Source organism: Panthera tigris, chromosome B1, assembly GCF_018350195.1.
Source record: "Panthera tigris isolate Pti1 chromosome B1, P.tigris_Pti1_mat1.1, whole genome shotgun sequence".
Classification (NCBI taxonomy): Eukaryota; Metazoa; Chordata; class Mammalia; order Carnivora; family Felidae; genus Panthera; species Panthera tigris.
Window position 1 is genome coordinate 131,858,958 of NC_056663.1, and position 15,287 is coordinate 131,874,244.

Sequence of the window (15,287 nt, forward strand, 5' to 3'; positions counted from 1 at the left end):
CTTGGCCACTGGAACTTTTTTTCAGGTTGGCCTATGTGCCCTTTTGACATACCACCATTCCCCCTGCCTCCTTGCCCGAACTTTAAAGCTTTATCCTTACTTTTTTTTTTTAATGTTTATTTGTTTTTGAGAGAGAGAGAGAGAGAGAGAGAGAGAGAGAGAGAGAGAGAAGGGGAGGGGCAGAGAGAGAGGGAGACAGAAGATCTGAAGTGGGCTCCAAACTGACAGCAGAGAGCCCAATGTGGGGCTCGAACTCACAAACCGCAAGATCATGCCCTGAGCTGAAGTCAGACGCTTAACTGACTGAGTCACCCAGGCACCCCTATCCTTACTTTCTGATACTACAGAATGCTGCAGGCTCAATTTGTACTTTCCATGTCTCAACCCTGGAATCAACCATTTCTCCGAGACATGGGTTCCTCTTTTGGAGAATGTTATTAGAAACCACCATCTGGGCACTAGCTATGTTATTGGGGTTACTCTGGGCTTTTTAAGTTTAATAGATTTGTGACCTAGAAGTGCATGTTTACAAAAAGAATAATGCCTTCAATTTCAAACATTATTGAACCTCACTGTAGTTGCCAGTTTGGGTTTAGTCTCATGGGAAATACATAAAATTTTTAGGGTTCAGAGTTTTTTAAAAGTTCCTAGTTTTTCTCAAATGATGACCTGTAAGTGCTTAGAAAACAAACACAGTGAACACGTGAACTTTTATTTATTAGGCTCTGGTAAGAAAGCAGGATTTTTGTTTGTTTGTTTTGTTTTTTTAGTTCTGTAGCTTAAAGATATGCATAGGTCATATCTTTGTGATGTGCAAATGTCTTTAAAGAAATTATGAAGAGAGTAGAGGGTTAACTTTCAGTGGGATCAGAGGGAGTCCTAGGGGTGTTGTCCTGTGATAAGTAGAGGCAGTGCACCAGAAAGATAGGAGATGGATAAAAGATGAGAAAGATAGGTGGATGTGAAGACAGTGCCAGTGTTGGGAGCATGCAGGACTAAGATAGTAGGAAGGACAAGATCATTAGGGGAGAGAAGGTCAAGGGGCTAAAAATTCACTGTAGCTGCCAAGATCCTAAACTTTACAATAGTGTATGACAGTGTCAATGCATAAATGCCTCTTGGAAAACAGTTTATATTTGGATGCTCAGTCAAATGTGGGTCTGTAGCGTTTTGTTAAAAAATAAAAGAATAACGCATTATTGCATGATGAAGACCCCAAGACACTGGGGGTGGGGGGTTGTCATCCACAAGTCTTATTTATGGTTCTCAGGGTTTTTTTAAAGATTTTATTTTTAAATAATCTCTATACCCAATGTGGGGCTCAAACCCATAACTCCGAGATCCAGAGTCACATGCTGTACCAGCTGACCCAGCCAGGTGCTCCTCACTCTGTTTTTAACCAAAGGTAGCTATCTCTCTCTCAGATATCTCACAGGCATCTAAAACTTAACTGCATTGAACAGAGTCTTTGAGGTTTTTTTAAATTTTTAAAAAAATTTTTAATGTTTATTTATTTTTGAGAGAGAGAGACAGAGTGTGAGTGGCGGAGGGGCAGAGAGAGAGGGAGACACAGAATCTGAAGCAGGCTCCAGGCTGTGAGCGGCCAGCACGGAGCCTGATGTGGGGCTCAAATCCACAAACCACGAGATCATGACCTGAGCCCAAGTTGGACACTTAACTGACTGAGCCACCCAGGCGCCCCGAGTCTTTGAGTTTTTGATGTCCCCTCTGTCATTACCCAGCTCATCTCCTTGTCCAAGTATGTTTTACCTAGTTTCTGCACTAGCCACCTAATGGCCCTTGCTGCTGCATTTGCCACACAGTGCTGCCAGAGTGGTCATTTAAAAACATAGTTAGATCTGTAGTCCTGCTTCTAAGGCCTCAGTGGGGTCTAATTGGTTGTACAGACCTTCTATGATGGGGTCTCTTCCTCTCTGGCTGATCTTGTCCTTCATGCCATGTTTCCCAGATCACTCTGCTGTGATGCTGTGGGGCCTAGAGTGCCAGACTGGGATTGTTTCCTTGTCCTGAAGACTTCAGCGATCTGATTCTAACTCTCTGTTACTGAGTAGCCTTTGGACCTGAATATAGTGTCAACATTGGATGGTTCAAAGTGGATGTGTCAAATCAGATAACATTAAAATCCATTGATTGATACTTTTAAAATGCAAGGGATAATTTATGGAAGTTAAAATTCAGATTTTAAGTTCCTTTCTAACAGTGCTCAATACTCTGCTAGCTTCTGCTTTCTGTTCATTCATAAGTTTTGTAATGATCACCTGACAGTGACGTGAAACTCCTAACTCCTTGTCAGGATTTAATCTCTTGGCATTATAGTAAATGTTTGCAGGAGGTATGTGCTTAGATAGCATGTCCTTATGCCTATGAGGCAGAGTTGAAAACACTCCATTTACTAGTATTATCCCTAGGAAAAAAAATGTAAGAGGACGGCACTGAATTCTTGACCTGAGGCTACTCTGGCTTCTCCCAGCATGAGCAATAGTTATGACTGTGGACAGGTGTCTGGCTGAGAACTTTAGAATTAACTTGTGTGCTTTTCTTATCTATGTGCAGTTTCCATTGTGTTACGCATTCCGCTCATAGTAGACTATCAGATTATGAGTGTAGTGAAGAGTAAAATAGAGAAGAATGGTATTTTAAATGCAGGTTATCATTCTTATAATAGATATGCCAGCATCTATGGCAGGAGACTGTTTAAACTTTTTAAAAAAGTAAAAATGTGGCTTCACTAGTTGGAAAACCATAAGAAGAGAGTAAAGATGACACAGGTAAACCGCCAGAAAAGGGACAACTGAAAAGTGGAAAAGAATCTCATTAAAGCCCCTCAGTCATGTGTGAAAGAGCTTTTCCACCTGGCTAAGGGACATAACCAAGCCAGATAACAGAGTAGGCTGGGTTCAGGTGAATTTTTAAGCCATTTGGATGCTTCTTTTATTTTTATTATATTGTTATACCCATTATCAACAGTGTGTAATTCAATTCATATTTTGTGTATCTGGTTGTAAATTTTATATCATCTAATTTCACACTTAATATAAATCCATTTGATTTGAATATGGTGATGTGTGTGTGTGTGCTGTGTGCACACTTTAGTTCTATGGGCCTTGGGAAACTGACTTTACAAATATCATATATAGACATAAATGTGTAAGGCTTATTTTTTTGCACAGTAATATATACATGCCTCTTGTTTATTAAATCACTGGTTTCAATGTTACGTTAAGGTATTTGCAGACGAATTTCAGAACAGAATTAAAATATTGTTAAAATTGCAGCTTAATAAATGTTTTTGCAGTGGGTCTAGGACACAGAAAGGGATAAGAACCCAATTAGGACCAGCAGATGCTCTGGAAGAAAGGAAGCAGCAGCAAGTTGGGAAGACGATTTTTGTGATAAGGAAATCTAGAGGTGATTTAGGTTGTTTTTTATATATAAAAGAAGATAAGGCTAATTCACTGGTAGCAACACATATGCTCAGAAAGCTTCTGAACATAGGGAAATATTAATGTTTACTTGGAAGCAGTTTCTTTTGGTGACCCATCTAAACTCAGTATATGATATTAACTGGAGACCCAGCACTTTGAAGTTAATATGGTACTGAGGTTGTTGTATTTTCTTTATTTTATGATCATTACTATATATTTTTTGTTTCATCTTGGAGTAATGCATTGTTCCAAATGGTGTTAGAAATAAAAAGTTTGTTGTTGTTGTTGTTGTTGTTGTTGTGTGTGTGTGTGTGATGTGCTTTAGCTGGATGGTATGCCTAGGTTATACCTGTCTAATCTCTTGATTTGTGACTCAGGAGAATTTCTGAAGCCAAGCCATCTCTCTGAGGAAGATTGTTGGAATCCTAATGAGGAACTGAGCAGCTTCTAGACAGTGTGAATCACAAACTTAATCCTATCACAATGAAGGCGCTCTGTATGCACACCCTTCTAAAATGTGATTGTATTGATAAGTTTTAACCATCTGCCTTGTATGGGCATAGATGATCTTTCTTGGGCACTTTAGTTCCAGTTGGTGCCTTTTATTAGAAAAATCTCAAAAAATCTCTTACAAATTTCCATCTTGAGCCAATGTCCTATTTAGATTTGGTATGTTATTTGATTGTCTTAATAAGTCTTAGGAAAGGATTAGTGGCTTCCTCAGTGCTAAACATTAAATGAGGATGACTGTAGAAGTGATTGCTGGCATTAGAACTGGCATATTTTGGCTTCTGAAGACATGGGGAGATAGCTTAAGAAGTTTATAAAGTCAAGATGTAAAGTTTATAGATTACTTGTACCTTATACCTTTGCTTTCACTGCTTTAAGAGAATAGGATTTTGGCTAATTATTACCAAATCATTGTGTTCACAGATTAAAACTAAGCTATTTACCTTTAATTTCCTGAGTGCCAGTCTTTAGGTGTTTTCCTACTTTACCAGTTACCAAAATTGAATGGAGTGTTAAAAATGTGATGACAATAGAGCAGATTCTGGGTGCAGAAACAATTACTCAGCTATTCCTTTGTTTTTTAGCTGTTTTACTATGATATGCCTAGGTTGGTTTTCTTTTATTTATCCTGCTTTGATGTTCCTCGAGCTTCTTCAGTTTGTGGCTTGAGAACCTCATCAGTTTTAGAAAATACATGGTTAGTATTTCTTAAAATGTTGATTCTACTACAGTTTTTCCACTTTGAGGTCTCCAGTTACATGTATGCCAGACCTTTTTCATCATATCCCATATATTTCTTAGACTCTTTTATGTAGGTTTCATCTTTTTCAATCTGGAGGACCTCCCTCCACACACACATACCATATTGATAATTTTCATCCATGTTTCAAACTAGATGTTTGCTGCATATGAGTCTACCAATTCCACTAATTCTCTTTTCTAATCTGTGTCTAAACTGTAATTAAACTCATCTATTGATTTTTTTGTTTTTCGATATAGATTCTGGTTTTTTGGTGATAATATCTTTTTATTCATTTTCTTAAACATATTACTCAGTTATTTTAATGTCAATGTCTGATGATTCTAGTCTGCATTACCTGTGGGTCTATTTCTATTTTCTTGTTTTTAGAACATTAGGTTCTGTTTACTGGCATGTCTGGTAATTTTTTATTGAAAATTTGGATGATGATGTCTTTCAGAGCAGATTTAACTTTCTCCTTGCAGACAAATCAAGTATGAATGGATCAGTAGAAGTTGGTCTATTTCTGGGTTGCCTGTATTCCTGCGGCATAGCCTTCCTGGGACCTGAAAAGCTTGGGGATTCCAGCTGATAACTTGCAACTCCAAAGTTTACCTTCTTAGCCCTGGGAGCTATTAACACAAAATGAACAAACCTTTTTAAAAATTTCAGAGAGTCTTCATTTGGCTTTGGATTCAGGGTAATGCTGGCCTCATAGAATGAGTTTGGAAGTTTTCCTCCATTTATATTTTTTGGACTAGTTTGAGAAGAGTAGGTATTGGTTCTTTTTTAAATGTTTGGTAGAATTCCTCTGTGAAGTCACCTGACCCTGGACTTTTGTTTGTTAGAAGATTTTTGATTACTGATACAATTTCTTTGCTGGTTATCAGTCTGTTCAAATATTTCTATTTCTTCCTGTTTCAGTTTTGGTAGTTTATATGTTTCTAGGAATTTATCCATTTCTTCCAGATTGCCCAATTTGTTGGCATATAATTTCCATAATATTTTCTTATAATTGTTTGTATTTCTGTGGTATTAGTTGTGATTTCTCTCTCATTCATGATTTTATTTATTTGGGTCCTTTCTCTTCTTTGTGATATGCATTTATCAATTTTATTAATTTTTTCAAAGAATCAGCTCCTGGTTTCATTGAACTGTTCTACTGTTTTTTTGTTTGTTAGTTTGTTTTTGGTTTCTAAATATCACTTATGCTCTAATCTTTATTTTTTCCCTTATTCTGCTGGTTTTGGGCTTCATTTGTTGTTCTTTTTTAGCTTTAGATGTAAGGTCAGGTTGTTTGAGATTTTTCTTACTTTGTGAGGTAGGCTTGTATTGCTATGTACTTCCCTCTAATGACCTCCTTTGCTGCATTCCAAAAGTTTTGGACCATTGTGTTTTCATTTTCATTTGTTTCCATGCATTTTTAAAAAATTTCTTCTTTAATTTCCTGGCTAACCCATTCATTATTTAGTAGGATGTTGTTAACCTGTATGTGTTTGTGGTCTTTCCAAAATTTTTCACGTGGTTGACTTCAAGTTTAATGGCTTTATGATTAGAAAATATCTATGGTATGATCTCAATCTTTTTGTTGAGGCCTGATTTGGGAGTTAATATATGATCTATTCTGGAGAATGTCCCATGTGCTTTTGAAAAGAATGTGTATTCTGCTGCTTTAGGAGGGAATGTTCTAAATATATCTGTTAAGTCCATCTGGTCTGGTGTGTCATTCAAAGCCATTGTTTCCTTGTTGATTTTCTGCTTAGTTGATCCATTGCTGTAAGTGGGGTGTGAAAGTCCCCTACTATTATTGTATTGTAATCAGTGAATTCCTTTATGTTTGTTATTAATTGTTTTATATATTTGGGTTCTTTCAAGATGGGGGCATAAATATTTATCATTGTTAGATCTTCTTGGAGTGTCCCCTTTATTATGATATAATGCCCTTTTTCATCTCTTGTGACAGTCTTTAGTTTAAAATCTAGTTTGTCCACTGAAAGAGAGAACTACACGCCAATATCCCTGATTAACATGGATGCAAAAATTCTCAACAAAATACTAGCAAATTGAATCTGACAGTACATTAAAAGAATCATTCACCACAATCAAGTGGGATTTATTCCTGGGTTGCAAAGGTGGTTCAATTTTTGCAAATAAATCAACTGGATACACCACATTAATAAAAGAAAGGATAAGAACCATATGATCCTCTCAAATGATGCAGAAAAGGCATCTGATACAGTACAGCATCCATTCTTAATAAAAACCCTCAGCAAAGTAGGGATAGAGGGAACATACCTCAACATCATAAAGGCCATATACAAAAAACCCACAGCTAATATCATACTCAATGGAAAAATACTGAGAGCTTTTCCTCTAAGGTCAGGAACAAGACAGGGATGTCCACTCTCACCACTGTTATTTAGTACTGGAAGTCCTATTCTCATCAATCAGGCAACAAAAAGATATAACAGGCATCCAGATTGATAAGGAAGAAGTACAACTGTCACTATTTGCAGATGGCATGACACTATATAGAAAATCCAAAAGATTCTGATAAAAATTTGCCAGAACTGATACACAAATTCAGTAAAGTCACAGGATACAAAATCAACATACAGAAATGGAATGGAAGCAGGCAGCAGAAACCTGATGGGTTTTTCTGCTTTATAGTTAACATGTCTCTGGTGATCCTTTTGAGTGGCCCATAGAGCAAAGGCACTAATATTGTCTCTCTCTATATATATATATACGGCAATTTCTCTAAAGTTTTTCGTAAGTTGTTCAGCTTCAGTTTGCAGGACTTCAGGAAGAAGGGCAGTTTTAGTTCTTAATGATTTTAAGATAAAAGAATGGGAGAAGATAGGAAGGCTTAGTTTGGAGAGATAGCTCCAAATAGCCAGATAGTCAAAGAAACCAGAATTCAGGATCCAGCCCAGTTTTATAGGCAAACAGCAAACCCTCAAAGATAATTAATCAGAACTAGAATCTAACATCTATAAAGGTGTGTTTTTGAAATATAACCTTTCTCTCTAAAGTCACCTTCATTCCTGTCAAAAATAGCCCAATAAAGACTAATTTGTTTGTAAAATAAGTCCAGTTTTAACAAACTTGGCCTAATTATTTACCTAAGTATTTACATAAGTATTTATAGCAGGAATAGTAATTGAATATATAGATTCTTTTAAACCTGTTTTGTTGAAACTTTGTAATGAATTTCAGTTTGAACCTTTAACATTTTTTAAGGCCAAGAGTGAAACCAAATACTTGCCATAAGATTCTACTATAATACCTATAGATTTGGGTGAATTCCTGTCTTCTTGAGGTCCCCCACATTTCCTGAGGTTCGTGCTTCTGTCAGGAAGTGATATTCTTTACTCGCCTGGTAAAGCTGCTGGGAACTCTGTAAGCACGGTATCAGGCCAACACCTCCTAGGGGCTTTATTGGCTCCATAAAGTCAATTTCAGTTCCTTAAAGCTGTCTGGTCATATCTGAGTCTACACATGTGTCTCTCAAATATGACATTCCAGTCAGAGCCTTGGTAATATAACCAGTGTTTCCAATGGTGTCCTGTAACAAGGAGAACAGATTCTTATTGTACTTTTGCAAATAATTATAATTGCCATGAAAGCAAGAATAATTATTGAGAGTTTCTAAATTCTGGAGGGTTCAGGTAGGGAGAAAAGATAAATGTTTTTATGTGTTCACAAAGGAATATTTTATCATATTTTTGTAAATCATAGATATTTTAAGAGAAGAAGTTTCCTTAAATCTGGAAGAGCAGAGAACCAGCAGTTTTAAACTACAGTTGTAAAAACTATAATCATTTTTTCTTAATTCACTTAGTCCCATGTTATTAATTTCTGTTTTGTTTGAGTGCAGTTTTTTTGGTTAGTCCTGGAAATTCTTAGTTTAGTTTTGTGATCTTAAGGGCATCAAAAAACTATATTTGTCAAAAGTCCTTTTCGTGAATCTCCTTGAAGATGAAACAGATTTTGTAAGAGCATCAGACAATAACTATAAATGACAAAAGACTCAAAGATGGAGATGGTTAAAGGTCTGATGAAAGTTCATTATAATACAGTTGACAAGGAAATCCAGTTATTTCTGTGACACATAACAGTTTAATGTTTCAATAATTGGAATTTGAAATGATGACATTATACCAGGACATATTAAAACTTTAGGAATTTTCTATAATTTCTGGAACAGTTATATAGCATTTACCCACATAATACAATCTAAGAAGGTTTATCATTATTTGTTTGACAGTGCTTCCCATGTAACTTAACATCCAAATAAACAAGGCTAAAGTTTTTGTGAAAAACTTTATTTAGAATTTAAAGTTTTGGGAAGTTTGTTAAAAATATCAAAAAGTTTGAAAGCACATGCCTAAATAGGATTACAGATCATTACAAAACTTAAGTTTTAAGTTTTAACCAAAATGGCACTAAGAGATTCTATAGAAGGTTAAATAATTCTTAGCAAAACTCAGTTCCTTTAATATTGACAAGTTTTAGTTTTCTTTGGTAATTAGAGACCTGATAAAAACAAATATAGAAACCCTTGTTTTTCTAAGCAGATAAAGAAAAAAAATGTTGTAATTTCTTATCAAGAGCAGATCAATAATCTAAGTAAGTCTTATCTTTTTAACAGAGAGAAAAACCAAATTTTAATTTTATACTGGTGTACTTTTTTTCATTTTAGGTTTTTATTTCAATTCCAGTTAGCTAAGCATCTAGTATTATATTAGTTTCAAGTATACAATGTAGTGATTCAACAATTCCATACATCACCCACTGCTCATCACAAGTGCCCATCACCTATTTAATCCATCCTCCCTAGCCCTCTCTCCTCTGGTCAATATCAGTTTGTTCTCTCTAGTGAAGAGTCTGTTTCTTGATTTGTCTCTCTCTCTCTTTTTCCCCGTTGCTCATTTGTTTGGTTTCTTAAATTCCACATATGAGTGAAAACCTATGGTATTTGTCTTTTTCTCATGGACTTATTTTGCTTAGCATGAAACTCTATAGTTTCGTCCATGTCATTGCAAATGGTAAGATTTCATTCTTTTTATGGCTGAATAATATTCTAGTGTGTGTGTGTGTGTGTGTGTGTGTGTGTGTGTGTATGTGTGTGTGTGTGTATATATATATATGTATATATATATGTGTGTATATATATATGTGTGTGTATATATATATGTATATATATATATGTGTATATATATATATACACATATATATATAACATCTTTATCTATTCACCAATTAATGGATACTTGTAAATAGCATTGTTTTTTAAATTTCTCTTTCTGTTGCTTAATTATTGGTGTATAGAAATGCAACAGATTTCTGCACATTGGTTTTGTGTCCTGTGATTTAACTGAATTCATGTACTACTTCTAGCAGTTTTTTGGTAGAGTCTTTTGTTTTTCTGTATACAGCATCATGCCATCTGCCAATAGTAAAAGTTTAACTTCTTCCTTACAGATTTGGATGCCTTTTATTTCTTTTTGTTGTCTGCTGTTGTGGCAAGGATTTCCAGTACTATGTTGAAAAAAAGTGGTGAGAGTTGGACATACTTGTCTTGTTATTGATCATAGGGGAAAAGGTCTCAGTTTTTCTCCACTGAGTATGTTAGCTGTGGGTTTTTTGTATATTGCCTTTACGATGTTGAGGTATGTTCCCACTATCCCTGTACTTTGTTGGGAGTTTTTCTCATGAATGGCTGTTGCACTTTGCCAAATGCTTTCTCTGTGCCTATTAAAATGATTATATGGTTCTTATCTTTTCTTTTATTGATGTGATGTATCATGTTGATTGATCTGCAAATAGTGAACCACCAGGAATAAATCCCACTGATCATGGGAATGATTTTTTTTAATGTATTGTTGAATTTGGTTTGATAGTATTTTGTTGAATATTTTTGCATCTATGTTCATCAGGGAAATTGTCCTGTAGTTCTCTTTTTTTGTGTGGTGCCTTTATCTGGTTTTGGTATCAGGGTCATGCTGGCCTCATAGACTGAATTTGGAAGTTTTCTTTCCTTTTCTATTTTTTGGAATAGTTTGAGAAGAATAGGTATTAACTCTTCTTTGAATGTTTGGTAGTATTTGCCTATGAAGCCTGATCTGGGACTTTTGTTTGTTGGGAGATTTTTGATTACTGATGCAGTTTCTTTGCTGGTTATCAGGTCTGTTCAAATTTTCTATTTCTTCCTGTTCCGTTTTGGTAGTTTATGCATTTCTAGGAATTTATCCATTTCTTCTAGGTAGTCCAATTTGTTGGCATACAATTTTTCATAATGTTCTCTTATAATTGTATTTATGTGGTGTTGGTTGTGATTTCTCCTCTCTCATTTGTGATTTTATTTATTTGAGTCCTTTCTCTTTTTTTGTTAAGTGTGGCTAGAGGTTTACCAATTTTATTATTTTTTTTAAAGAATCAGCTCATTCTATTGTTTTTTTAGTTTCTATATCATTTCTGTCTGCTCTAATCTTTATTATGTTCTTCCTTCTGCTGCTTTTAGGTTTTGTTTGTTGTTCATTTTCTATACAAGTTTACTTTTAAACTTGTTTATTCTGAGCATAGTCATTCCTGACAATGCATCAAATTCTTTTCCCCTTCACAGACCTTCTACAACTTTCCTTTTCTTTTAGACTTTGCCGTAAGCTTTCCCTCTGTAAAACAATCAGTCTTATTTTAGGACAAAATTATTTTTTTTCTCTCAACAAAAATGTTTTCTCATTCCTTATATCTTTCTTGCACATCTTCTACTTTCCTACATACAGAGTTGCTTTCTTTGTCATTTCCAGCAGTCTCCATTACATTTAGCAGAATTTTCACTCTTAGAAACCTTAGTCTTCAGTGAAAACTAAGTAGTTAGGATTTTGAACTGTTAACACTAGAATTCTTTACATTGGCAAATTTATGAACACATTTCAGTTTTTAGAAACGTGTTTTTTTCATAGTATAATTTTCAATAAAGGATACAATCATTTAGCAGCAGATCTAAGTATTTTTAGTTTCTCGGTAATAATACAAAAGCAGAAAAGCCTTGTTTAGTAATAAATGTTTCCGGATTTTATCTTACTTGGAAAATTAGATACCCAATGAATTCAACCCAATTTTTGATTTAGCCTAGCAAAAGTTTTAACTTACCAGAGATTTTGAAAGCTATAAACCTTTTTATGTATTTAACCTATTTGCTTTTAACAATTACCCATGAGAACTTCATGAGACAGACAAAATCCAATAGCATTTTAAGTTATTTTTGCTGACAAATTGCAACAGATAGAACACGAATTGAATAAATTCAGGTAGAATAAAAGCTGATTATTATATTTTATGTTGATAACTGCAAAAACGTGTCTATTTTAATTAAAGCAGCCACCTTGAGTTAGCTTTAATACCGAATACGTTGCACCTGTGTTCACTTGAAAGTCAATCAGTTTGTTCCTGTTCTCCACTGTCAGTTTTACCTGGGGCTTCTGTGGGGAAGTCTCAAGTGAGTGGTTTAAGTCCAAGGGAGCCCTCGGGCCTCTTCATGCTGATTTGGAGCTGCTCCAGTTTGGACCTTCATAAGGACGGGGCCCAATAGCTTGCGGTGCTTTGTGCTCCTCGACAGTGACCAGTGACGGTAGGATGAGCAGGAGTGGATAGCGCACGAGGCCTTGGTGTAGGAGCCGCCTGTGTGAGAGACCCGGATGGTGGTACAGTAACAGGACGGGGCGGAGGCAGCAGGAGTGCTGCTGGCAAGGTCAGACGCATAGTCAAAGTTTGGACTAACGTTACTTTATCTCCGTCTCCTGTATTTTCCTCCTGCAGAACCGGCTTTTTTTCTCTGCTTGCTTTTCAGGCCACTGGAGGAGGTGGAGGAGCAGGCAGTGGGTTGGTTGGGCATTGGTCCTGGTGTTTGTGTTTAAGAGGTGTTTTTAGGATTTGCGGTGTCTGCCTGTCTTGCTCCCTTTTTCTTCATTTTTTATGGCTATTGAGAAGTGGGTCAGGTGTCTTAAGTCTTTGTCTATCCTTATTTCTTTGGCCCATCAGTTGGGTTCCTTGCTGTGAGGCATCTTTATTATGGAGTAACGTAAAAGCCAGAGTGTAGGGAATTTTATTCCAGATCATGTGAACTTGAAAAACATTTGAGTTATTTTTATCTTTCTGAGTTCTAGAATGCCCAGTTTCTAGAGCTCTTGCTTTTAAACTAATTAAATAGAACTCCTTTACAGATTAATTTTAGCAATACCAATTGGAGGTAGAGAAAATACCTCATCTGTAACGCATATAGACATTTACACAAACAAGGTGCACACATAATTAGCCTCTGTTTCAGTAATATTTGTGGAGAGGACATCTAAGACCCAACTTCCAAATATCCTCCTTTTATTAAAACAAATCTGATTGCAAGACAGCAGGATACTTTCTGGATCCATTAACTAGTTATTTTCCATTTCCAGTAAGAACTCGGTCGGTTTTGTCCAAAGATATGAAACGCTACAGCAACGAACAAACCGAATGAAGCCCAGAGTACCTTTGTGAGGGTTGGGTCCTCCCCCAAAGCCAGGGGTTCACTGGTTACACCAAATGGCTCCCTAGTTTCTAGCTGCTTAGTCTTATAGCTGGCTTTCTCTCATAGTGTACACAAGAAAACTAATCCAGACATGTCGAAGAACCGCATTTGGGATTTGAGACTCAGGTTATCCTTAAATTGCCCCATTAGTAACCACTTGCCGTGTGTAGGCTCCACATGTATTGTACGTACAGCCTGCCAGAGTTTCCTGTGGGTGGTTGTTGGTTTTCCAGCAGCGTTAGGCTTTTGAAGCACGGTTCCCCATTCGTTTTAGTTTCAGTTTTATTTGTAGAATAAGGCTTGACTAAGATCTAAGGATATCAAGTGTGGTGGGTTGAGAGGGTGCTGCTTGTGAGAGTTACTTCCAAGGACCGTGATACACCTTCTGATGTCTCTGGATTTCTCTCAGTGAGGTAAAAACCATCGAAGGGGCTGGGAGCACTGGATGATCTGTCTTTATGTCTGTGTCCCTGGACCATCCAATCATTAATTACCTTATTAGATGGAACATTCCTATGGGACCCCTGCAGGTCTTGAGGAATATCCTCTGACACTTCCATTACAGGCTTTCAGTCATCTGAAAGGATCATTTGGCCAGAAGTAGCAAATGTCCTTGCTGCTTAGAGCTGAGTGATTCGGTCTCTCATATTTCTAACCAGAAAATTTACTCAAGCCTTACACTGAAGGTCTAGCAATTAGTATAATGCCAAATTCAAACATCCAGCCCATCAATTCCAACCCCTGTAGGTTATTCCCACCTGAGATCATTCCTGTAACTCTCAACAGCTTGAATAAAAGTCAGGACCATCAACTCAAATTGAGGAGGTGCAGATATCAGGAGAACTCACCCGATATATCTATGAGGTGCTGGGAGTTCACAGGGGTACCTGTGCTGGTACCCAGCGCCTGAGTTGCTCGGAGGTCTTGCAAGAGTTTCTCTAATATCCTGTCCTTCTATGCCAAGTAACATTGATGCAAAATGAACAAATCTTTTTAAAATTTTTAAAGAGAAAAGGAAAGACGAGCCCAATTTAGCACAATAGCCCAGGATACATAATCTTGACAAAGAAGAGAGTGCTTTGGGGAAGGAACATTTGGTGCAGTGTTCTACATGTTTTTTTACATGAAGAGTTACACATCATGATGAAGAAGGGCATTCCAGAAAGTTACAGACTTTATGTTTTCAGCATGTGCAAGGCTGTATGATTTTAATCTTATGGGAACCAAGAGGTTTCTTTTGTTTTTCCTATCTGTATGTTTGATGTTCCTTTTTGGTTGTTTTTTGAATGAAGCAGACATGCAATGTGTGCTCCAGACAGAGGTAGAGCCTATGCTTTGAGGTTTTGCCAAGTCATTTTGACCTTGGTGGGAAATGTAAAGTATAGCTTCCCTGAGAGCCCAGGAGCAGGGTCCACAAATGTTAAAAGTTAAAAATTTTCTTTATCATTGGCTGCTTAAATATTTGCTCAGATTTTTAGCCTCTAGCAGCTTCTTTCTGCCTGTTTTTGTTTTGTTTTGTTTTTTTTCTGAAATTTTCCCCATGTGTCTGCAATTTGCCTGGAGAGGAAAGGGCACAGAATGCTGGGTTTGCCTTTGCATTCTCTCCTTTCCAGGATTTTGGTTCTGCAAGTCCTAGCTGCTTTGGTTACTCTAATCACACAGAGCTCTTCAAATAGTTGCATGTTACATTTTATCTACTTTTACAATGTTCTCTTTGGAGGATGCTGGGTTTGGAACAGCTGCTCCATCATAGCCAGAGAGAAAGTTCTTCGTGGATAACTTTCATTTTTATTTATTTTTTAAAATTTAATTAATTAAATTTATTTTTCTTTTAGAGAGAGAGTGCGCGTGAGCAGGGGAGAGGGGCAGGTGGGGTGGGGAGAGAGAGAGAGAGAGATTGAGAATCCTAAGCAGGCTCTATGCTCAGCATGGAGCCTGATGTGGGGCTCCGTCCCACAACCCTGGAATCATAACCTGACCCGAAATCAAGAGTCAGATGCTCAAGAGACCGAGCCACCTGGGT

General features: G+C 36.7%; 1 protein-coding gene across 3 annotated transcripts in view; it reads left to right on the forward strand.

Annotated features, from left to right (window-relative positions):
• The window catches only part of ABCG2 (ATP binding cassette subfamily G member 2 (Junior blood group)), a 131,160-nt gene that overhangs the window by 71,570 nt on the left and 44,303 nt on the right, over positions 1-15,287 (forward strand). The gene's annotated exons all lie outside the window — the stretch shown is intronic.